General features: G+C 39.7%; 1 pseudogene; it reads right to left on the bottom strand.

Moving 5' to 3' along the window:
* Window positions 1–235: 235 nt before the first annotated feature.
* LOC142046697 (olfactory receptor 4S2-like) lies at window positions 236–1,551 on the bottom strand (annotated as a pseudogene).
* Between the last annotated feature and the right edge of the window lie 9,210 nt (window positions 1,552–10,761).

Genomic DNA, 10,761 nt, shown 5'->3' with positions numbered 1-10,761 from the left:
AAACTATAAGAAAATATTATATATAATTATATAATTATTATATATAATCTTTTCTTATAGTATATATATGTAAGCAGGATAATCCTATAGGCTCTACATAGCAGGATTCAGAGAAAATCATTGGGAATTTTCACATAAAAACTGAACACCTGTGATATTAAAATCTCTTTTCTCTAAAATTCCTGATGAATCGCATTACTTGGCAGAACTACCATCATTCCACACAGCACATTTTTCATGTCACCCCTAATGTTGCTTTTCTGCTTCCAAATTTCCTCATGGCATTTTTCACCTCCTCATTGCGCAGGGTATACATCAAGGGATTCAGCAGAGGGGTGATATTGGTGGAGAACAATGTGACCATCTTATCCTCTGAGAAAGTGGTGGAAGGTCTTAAATACATGAAGATTAATGGCCCAAAAAATATAATCACTACAGCAATATGGGAGGCACAGGTGGAAAGAGCTTTGCGACGACCTTCCGAGGACCGACTTCTCAAGGAGACTAAGATGATGACATAGGACACAACCAGCACAACAAAACAAGGTCAGGGAAATCATCCCAGTATTGGCAATGACCATGACGCCAACACGAAAGTGTCAGTGCAGGCCAGTTTCAGCAAAGGGTGCACATCGCAGATATAGTGGTCAATCTCGTCTGGGCCCACGAAGGGTAACTGGATGGTAAGGAGAGTCTGAAACTATGGAATGCACAAAGCCACCACTTTTCAGGAAGCCATCACAAGGGTTATTGCCACAGACACACACCCAGTCATGATGGTTGTGTAATGGAGGGTTTGCAGATCGCAATGTAACGATCGTACGCCATCACAAATGTGAGGAGGAAGATTTTCAGTGCACGTCGAGAAAATGGGCGAGCAAACAGCTGTGCTATGCAGCCATTCAAACGGAATGGTTTTCCTCTCCACGAAGAAGTCCTCGCAATCAGTTTTGGGTTGTGACAGAGGAAAAGCACATGTCTACAAAGGACAAGTAGCTGAAGAAGAAATACATGGAGACTTCAGATACGGGCTGTTCTTTACAGTGACAATAATTAGAAGGTTCCCAGCACAGTAGCGATATAGAGGACTACAAAGAACACAAAACACACAGGCTGTAACATCTCATCTGTGGCAAAGTCCCAAAAGGATGAATTCAGTCACATCTTGTGTGGCCGTCCATGGACTCACTTTAAAATAACGGGTTAGGATGGAATATCGCTAATCCACTGCCATGACACCAAAAAAGGAGAGGTACAATCACAGATATTGAACCGGTGACGAGATAAATTGTCAAGATTCATTGATGAGCGGCTAGACCCTTTGTCCAAAATGAAAATGATCACTATTGCAACTAACAAGGAACTAGCAAGGAAAATGGCTTGAATTATAGCATATTGCCATGAACGAGTATATACTCCAAACTAATTAGAAGGTGGAAACTCTGAGGCTGATTCATTCTATTCCTCTTCCATAGTGAATCTCAGCAGACTTTAATTGGAAATGGAAAAATTAAACCTTAACTTACGCTTTTGCAAGTCAGCCCTATCCATGATTTACTCATTCTATTTATTCGTAACTGCATTATTAAACATCTACAGAAATCCCATTTTTTCAACCAAGGATAACCATATCTCTTACTTCACATCTGAGCACATAAATGCTCAAAACCAAGTTTATATTTGTACATGCAAACATGAAAACTGAAGTTATCTCGTTCAGTAAACCAATGTTTGAAAACTGGCTGATTATTCATCACAAAATTATTTCACAAGCTTATAACATTACTTGAAAATCCATTTTAACTGGAAAAAATGGGTTTCAGGGAAAATTTTTGACAAGGCTTACACAAAACCGGGGTGGCCAATTTAATCTAGAATTGAAACACTAATTTATCAGACAGTCTCATCACGGATTTCACTTAGATTATTAATGCTGCCTCCAAAAATGCAAAGTAGCCATAAACACTGTTGATTGACCAGTTAACTCTGACATCAGTGAGTGGTGGAAATCAGCTGAAGCCTACTAGCGAAAACTGTGACACTTTTGTGTGTCACCATTTGATGTGAGGTGACTGGAAGTAATTTTCTGTCTTCAAACAAAAGTATTTATGTGTGGTCATAAGCAGGAATGGATTAAATATGAGGTGGAGATGGTCATAGCTTTCAGACTAGCATCTAATAAACTTTCTTCATACATTTCAAAACTAAAATTAGAAATAATATTGAAGATTTTTCAAGAAGAAAGCTTTGCAATGAAGATTTTAGAATCATTCATCGTATTTTAGGTGAATTAGTTGGAGACTGATTGATGGAGCGGAGAGATTAGATTGGAATGAATCTTTATTAAGTTTTCTTTCTTCTTTTATTTTTACATTGTTAGAGCTAAGCAGGAAAAAGAACAGCATAAAATACTCAGCCCTTGCTGGAAAACTCATGTGGTGGTTGTATTTGCAGATCTCATAACTTACCTGGATGGTGACGGGTTTTATTTTTCCCTGCTTCTAATCCTGCTCCCGTAGTAAAGGTGTTCGGAGTCTGAACAACAGTAAGCAGTTGATGGGGTGATTTACCAGGTCACTCCTTGCTATATGAATTTCTGCTTTTTAAATTTCATCCTAACATCTTTAGAAGCCCTGTGTTAGGATGTCCTTTTGCTGTCTGTCAATTCTGCAAAGGCCAAAGTAGCGAACTAGAGAAGTGGTTTGGTCAAGGCAGCCCTCAGCAATCTTTTTTCTCATCAACAACTCTCTAAAACTCACAAAGCCTCAGGTCTAAGACCGTGTCTCATCCCTCACTCTGCAAAATCTAAGACCCAAAAAGATCTTTGGGAAAGATTGTCTCTCTCTTTGCTGTGAAGTCACAGCAGAAATATTTAAAATAAATATGTTTGGCAGTGCGTCATTCCCTGGTTAATGAGCTCCCAGTGGCTTTTCAAGGCTTCTTCACTGGAAATAGTTTTGAAGAATCACTTCCCTAGATAACTTTAAACATCTCTTTGCAGCAAAGCTTTCAAAGCTCTGCTGAGAGTTAGTCCTTTCATGTTTTCAAACTCCATCTTTCAATATGACACGCCCCTTGCTTGGCTTCTCCTATTTTCACCAAGTGATGGCCTTACTGTGTCCCCTCTGTAACAAGACGGCACAGGAAATCCTCTGTCAACTTCCTCATTTTATTACTATGCTAGAAAGTGGACCTCCGGGAACTTGGGCAAAAGGCAAACAAGCTTTGTGGACCTGCTGCTGTTTGTGAATAGCCATTGCATCAGGCCTTAACCAAAGAGAACTCATGCCCAACAAAATCAATGGAACATTGCCAGGTTGACTTAGTGCTTTTGCATCACCCCTTAATCACTGCTGTATGGGACTGAAGAATGCTTTGATTTCTCTTCTATTGTGATAATGGGACTCAGCTGTGACAGGACCAGGGCTTGTGACAAGACTGGGGCAATGGGATTTCACTGCAGCATCAGTTCTCAGAGACACCCTGGCTGCACAGGATGATGGGAGTTCTGAGGAAATGCCTGGTGATGTGGCCACTGCTGCTTCCATTCCAGGATGTTATCATGTATTCCACCCTATGCTTAGCATGGGGTTCCACTGCTGTGGAAAGTGTGGGAAGTCTAGCAGCATGACTGGTCCTGGGACCTCCCATCTCATATAGGCACTTGATACCATTCACAGTGAAAGTGTAACTCACTAGTGAATGTGTGTCTCTAACCTTCCAGTGTGCCTAAGTGCTGAAGCTGTTGTTCTTTAATTCAAGCTATACCAACTCCTGTCTTTACCTCTGGAGATCTCCAGTTAAATACTTGGTGTGTTGGGTGTCACAGATGGAGGCTTGATACAAAAAATTGTAGTGGGATCATGGATTCAAGGATATAGAAGACGTTTGTATTTTGTATGACTTTTCAAAATCTGTACATGGGAATGGGAGGGAAAAGACTATGGCTTGAAACTCTCCGTTCTCCTTATGCAGCCATAGACAAACTGTTCTATCATAAAAGAAGAGTTAGTTATTCCCTGTGGCAACACAACGTTGTGTCATGAAACCACAATTGCAATGATATGGCCAGATCAAGCAGCCATTTGAGACACTCAGACTATCCCATTGACATAGCATTCATTGAGAATTTATTCTCATTTTTGCTAAGCAAATTATTCATACAAGCAATACTGATTTTCTTTGGTACCATATTTGAAACTCTTAAGTATACATGACAATGTTCAGATGGGTAATTTTCACTTCTGAGTTGTTCACAAACTGTTTACTCAGACTTTTCTCTCTCTGTACTGAATTTGGAAGGTTGGCAGCCTGCCAATCCCTTCCTAACTCTAAGTAGGGACCCCAGATGGCTTTAGTAAGCTCCCACTGTCCCAGTCATGAATGGAAACAATGGAGGGGCTGTGGAAGCCTCTTAAAGCCCCTTTAAGGTCAGAGGTCAGAGGACCTAAGCAAGGAAATTATCCATATACCTGCCGAGCTGCTGTTTGTGGCTTCCAAGTGTATGCCCTAGAATACATGGAGGCCAATTCCTCACCATGCTTTGCTCCTGGGTCCACTCATTGACCTATCTCAGCAGAGCAAAGAACAGCACCGAGCCTTCACTCATCCCCATACTGCTCCTAGGTCTCAGTACCCATGCCTTGGTGGGGGTGTGTGTGCGCTAGCTCTGTGCCACCAGAGAGTGGCCGCACCAAATAGAAGAGGTGAGCACAGAATCCACACATCCAAGATGGTGGAGAGGGTGAAGGAATCTGATGCCTCTCCTGATGAATGGACACAAGGCTCAAAGTGCCCTTTGTGGCATCCCTAAGGGAATATCCCACCCAAAGGCCTCTTGCTGCCAACTTAGCATGAGCTAAAGGCCAACGAGCTGGGAAATTACAGCAGAAATATTTAGATTGAATCATATAGTGGTACCATGTCAGTGCATTGGGTAATGCATTCCCAGAGGCACTTCAAGATGCTTCCTTTGGTAGCAACAGTGAAGAGGCAGCTATGCCATATTACTTTGGATCCATCTTTCAGGCAAACTTTTGGTACGTGTTGACAGTTAAGCCCAGATTTTTAGCTATTTCTCCACTCGGCATTACAAGAGCTAAGGGACTTAGCTACACTGCCTTTTCAAAACTGACAGCTTCTACGCAGCCTCAGTCAGACTGTGACTTCGGCTCCTAAGTGTCTAAATTGCTTTTGAAAATAGGATTCAGCAATCTAAGTCACTCAGGCCTTGTGATACGGTGCAGAACAATATCTAAATACCTTTACCAATTTGGTCTTTCGACCCTTTAGTTGCTCTGTGCCTCACACTTACAATTAGATGTTTTACCAACAGATTGTGCTATAGGATTGAGGCCCTTTCTGTCGCAAACATGATATATCTAGTTCATTCCATTAAATCCTTTCTCCATAACAAGACATTTCAAGAACTCCTGTGTCAAAGTCTTCAGTTGTCTTCTAATGCTCAGGAAGAGGGATCTTCAGAAGGGTAGCCATGGAGACTTAGCCCTCTAGGAAATGGTGGGTGTAAACAGCCATCGCTTCTAAGTAGAGCCGTGTAAATAGATTTTGCAGTTCACTGGAAATTCCAAAGTTAAATGGTGGGGGAGAAGAACTGTTTTGGCTTGATCCAAAACGAAAATTTTGATAAATTGAAAAGTTTAAAAACAAATTCCTTTTGGGTCAAATGAAATTGTTTGAGAATTAATGAAACGTTGATTTTTTTGTGCAATTTTTAATATGTTTTTAAAATAAAAGTACAGGAAATGTTAAAACAAATAGTCATTTTGAAAACTAGTGGGTCCCAAAGTCAGTCCTAGGACCAACCCTTCTATTCAATTTATCATAATGTTCTGGAGAAAGGGGTATAACAGTACTTGGCTGGCAAAGTTGCAGCATGATACTAAACTACTCAAGATAATTAAGACCAAAGCAGATTGTGAAGAACTTCCAAAGATTCACAAACTTATGATTGGGCAAAAAATGCAAATGAAATTTAATGTAGTAAATGTAAAGTAATGCACATTGGGAAAGAAATAACCCCAACGTACACATGACATATGGATTGGGGAATTTAGCTACAACGATCAGGAAAGATTTGGCGTCATTGTGGTTAGTTCTTTGAAGATTCCACACAGTGCGCAGAGCGCAGGTCAAAAAAGCCCAAAACATCAGGATATTAGGAATCATTAAAAGAGGTATAGGAAAATAAGACTGAGATTATTATATTTGCCCTAATAATCCCTGGTAACTGCCCACATCTCGGAATACTGTACAGATGTGGTTTCCTCACTCTCAGAAAAAATATTCTAGCAGTAGAATAAGGCAGAAAAGTGGGAACTAATAATGATTTGGTGGAGTATGTGGGTCCCTATGAGTAAATATAAGAGGGCTAGGCCTTTCAGTTGGTAAATATGTGATGTTCTAGACTAGGTTGCGGAGGCATACAGAGGGGTTGTTGTAAAGAAGTCAGTGAGTTGTGATGTGTGTAGTAAAATGTGAGATAGGAAAAGTTTATTTAATTATTCCCAAATACAAGCACTAGGGTACCAAATAAAATTTAATAGGAGCAGGTTTAAAAAAATAAAAGGACATTCTTCTTCACACAGGCGCACACTCCAACTTGCTGGAAAACTCTTTACCTTGAGGAGGTTGTGATAGCTGGACTATAAGAATGTTTAAAAGGAAACTGGATAATTATTGGGGGGGGCTAAGTCCATAAATAGCTAAATTAGAAGGAGGGTAAAAATGGTGTCCTAGCCTTTGTTCATGAAGGATGAGTGGATGCAGAGAGGAGATACTTGATCTGCCTTTAGCTTCGACTGGAAGGGATGAACAGAAAACTTTTCATCTGGAGACTAAATCAAAGGTGGAAAAGTGCTCTTTCTGGGACCGATTTTCAGAAGAATTTGCCAATAAAATATCTTGTGAATAAGTTTGGGGTTTCCAACACACTTTCCTAAACGATGGCCACGTGGTTCACCCCAAATGCTGAAACCACACAAAACAAATATGAGCAGACTCAAGGGATCAGAGTGACCCAAAGTGCTTGCTTTGGTTGTAGATATCGTCATTCAAATCAATATGTTGTTTTTTGCTTTGTTTTTAAACTGTTAGGCCAGGCACAGGAGCTGGATAATGTAAATGAAGCAATCGATGTGTCCTGGAATTCTTTCTCTTCCAAATTTTACTTCAAGCAGCATGCTGGAGACCTTCTCGTAACTCTTATTGTGCACTGGCATATTCTCAACCTTGTAGCTTAAAGTAATTGAGTGTAACAGTAATAAATTTAGTTTGCAATCTTGCATCATTACAGAGTGAACTTTTGTTTTCCCAAAGAAACGTTTGTTTTAATTATGCCCACTGGATCTAACGCTAAGTTATCTTTGTGATGTTAACCATTGGTAATTCGCTGTGTTTGGATTTTTATCTGGGATAAGAACCAAGATTATAAAAAAAAAAGGTGACCATTAGAATCAAAGTACTACTTCAAAAGTTACTAAGTTACCAACAATCAAAGGAAATTCCTTAAAAGGAACCTGCAACATCCAGGATTTTGAAGCTCTGCTGGATGGGAAAGAATAAAATATGGAGATTCACTTTTGCAATGATTCTCTGACAATGCTGAAGTACAGCTGCAGTTGATATGAACTCAAGCATTGGGCCCATTGTTCATAAGTGCTTTGTAGGATTTGTATATTTTAGCAAATCATAGAGTACATAAAATGATGTCTACGTGCATTTCAAAAGGTTTTGTTTAAGTTTCTGTTCAACTAGTCATATCAATTCTCAATGATTTTATTTATGAAAATCATATCTACTCAGTGCAAAATTCCCATACAAAGAAATTAACTCGAAACAATAGTTAAAGAATAAAATTGGTCAGACACATAAAAACATAAAGTGTTGAGCAATAGTAACCATGCTTTCCTGTAAAGGAAAACGTGTCTTACAATCTATTGGATTCTTGAGAAGGGGTCAACAAACATGGAAAGGGGGATCCAGTGTACTTAGAATTTTCAAGAAAAGCCTTTGACACGGTCCCTCCACAAAAGGGCTCTTATGTTAAATTAAGCTGTCAATGCGAAATAAAAGGAAGTCCTTTCATGGATATGAGAACTGAGTATTAAAAGACAGGGAACAAAGGGTAGGAATTAATGGAAATTCTCAGAAATAGAGAGGGGCTAACTAGTGGGATTCCCAAAGGTCAGTCCTAGGACAACCAGTTCTATTCAATTTATTCATAAAATGTTTCTGGAGAAAGGGGTATAACAGTGCAGGCTGGCAAATTTGCAGATGATACTAACTACTCAAGATATTTAAGACCAAAGCAGATTGTGAAGAACTTCAAAAAAGATCTTCACAAAACTAAGTGATTGGGCAAACAAAATGCAAATGAAATTTAATGTAGATAAATGTAAAGTAATGCACATTGGAAAAAATATACCCCAACTATACATACATATGATAGGGGGCTAATTTAGCTACAACGAGTCAGGAAAAAGATCTTTGGCGTCATTGTGGATAGTTCTCTGAAGATTGTCCACACAGTGCGCAGAGGCAGGTCAAAAAAAGCAAACAGGATATTAGGAATCATTAAAAAAGAGGATATAGGAGAATAAGACTGAGAATATATCTTATTGCCCTTATATAAATCCCTGGTACACTGCCACATCTCGAATACTGTGTACAGATGTGGTCTCCCACCTCAAAAAAGATATTCTAGCACTAGAAAAGGTTCAGAAAAGGGCAACTAAAATGATTTTCGGAGTTTGGAGAGGGTCCCATATGAGGGAAAGATTAAAGAGGCTAGGCCTCTTCAGCTTGGAAAAGAGGAGACTAAGGGGCGGATGAATGATAGAGGTGTTATATAAAATCATGAAGTGATGTGGAGACAAAATGGATAAGGAAAAGTTATTTAATTATTCCCATAATACAAGAAACTAGGGGTCACCAAATGAAAATTAATAGGGAGCAGGTTTAAAACAAATAAAAGGACAGTTCTTCTTCACACAGGCGCACAGTCAACTTGTGGAAAAACTCCTTACCTGAGGAGGTTGTGAAGGCTGGGACTATAAGAATGCATTTAAAAGAAACTGGATAAATTATGGGGGCTAAGTCCATAAATATGCTATTAGACAGGATGGGTAGGAAATGGTGTCCCTAGCCTTTGTTCATGAAGGGATGGAGGTGGATGGCAGAGAGAGAGATGACACTTGATCATTGCCTTTTAGCTTAGGTTCACTCCCTCTGGGGCACCTGGCATTGGCCACTGTCGGTAGAGAGATACTGGGCTAGATGGACCTTTGGTCTGACCTGGTACGGCCATTCTTATGTTCTTATGTTCTTATTAAATCAGAAAATTTAATTTCAGAAAAATAATTAAAACTTTTTGTTTTGAAATGTTTTCTACTTTATTTTCATTTTTACCATACTTTTATTATTTTCATAGTAGTAGTGCATAATTGTCAAATTATGTCATACTGGGACATCTCATGTCAGATTATAATAATATAATAGACAACATTTTCATAGAATCAAGGAGTGGAAGGGACCTGGAGAGGTCGTCAAGTCCAGTCCCCTGCATTCATGGCAGGCCCGGCACCATCTAGAACATCCCCGACAGGCGTTTGTCTAACCTTTCTTAAAAATCTCCATTGATGGAGATTCCACACCTCCCTAGGCAATTTATTCCAGTGCCGAACCACCCTGACAGTTAGGAAGTTTTTCCTAATATTCAACCTAAACCACCCTTGCTGCAATTTAAGCCCATTGGTTCTCCTATCCTCAGAGACTGAGAATCATTTTTCTCCCTCCTCCTTGTAACAACCTTTTAGGTACTTGAAAACTGTTCTCATGTCCTCTCTCACTCTTCTCTTTTCCAGACGAAACAAACCCAATTCTTTCAATCTTCCCTCATAGCTCATGTTTTCTAGATCTTTAAGAATTTTTTATTGCTCTTCTCTGGACTCTCTCCAATTTGGCCGCATTCTTCCTGAAATGTGTCACCCAGAACTGGACGCGGCACTCCAACTGAGGCCTAATCAGTGCAGAGTAGAACGGAAGAATTACTTGTGGTGTCTTGCTTCCAATACTCCTGCTAATACATTCCAGAAGGATGTTTGCTTTTTTTACAAAAGCTTTACACTGTTGACTCATATTTAACTTGTGGTCCACTATGACCCCAGATCCCTTTCTGCAGTACTCCTTCCTAGCCAGTCATTTCCCATTCTGTATGTGTTCAACTGATTGTTGCTTCCTAAGTGGAGCACTTTGCATTTGTCCTTACGGAATTTCATCCTACTTACTTCAGAACATTTCTCCAGTTTCTCCAGATCATTTTGAATTTTCATACTATCCTCCAAAGCACTTGTAAACCCTCCCAGCTTGGTATTGTTCACAAACTTTATAAGTGAACTCTCTATGCCGTTATCGAAATGGTTGATGAAGACATTGAAAAAAATGGTCCCAGAACTGATCCTTGTGGGACCCCACTCATTCTTCCCTTCTGCCATAACTGTGAACCATTGATAATTACTCTGTGGGAGCATGTCATAAACAGATAGTAAGAGTTAATAAAACAGAAGTACTTCATATCTCTTTTGACTGTAAAGGGTTAACAAGTTCAGTTAGCCTGGCTGTCACCAGACCAGAGGACCAATCAGGGGACAGGATACTTTCAAATCTTGAGGGAGGGAAGTTTCTATGTGTGCTGTTAGAATTTGGTTGTTGTTCTCTCTGGGTCCTGAGAGTGACCAGACG

Source organism: Chelonoidis abingdonii, chromosome 4, assembly GCF_003597395.2.
Source record: "Chelonoidis abingdonii isolate Lonesome George chromosome 4, CheloAbing_2.0, whole genome shotgun sequence".
NCBI classification, from domain to species: domain Eukaryota; kingdom Metazoa; phylum Chordata; order Testudines; family Testudinidae; genus Chelonoidis; species Chelonoidis abingdonii.
This window is presented reverse-complemented; position numbering and strand designations above follow the sequence as displayed.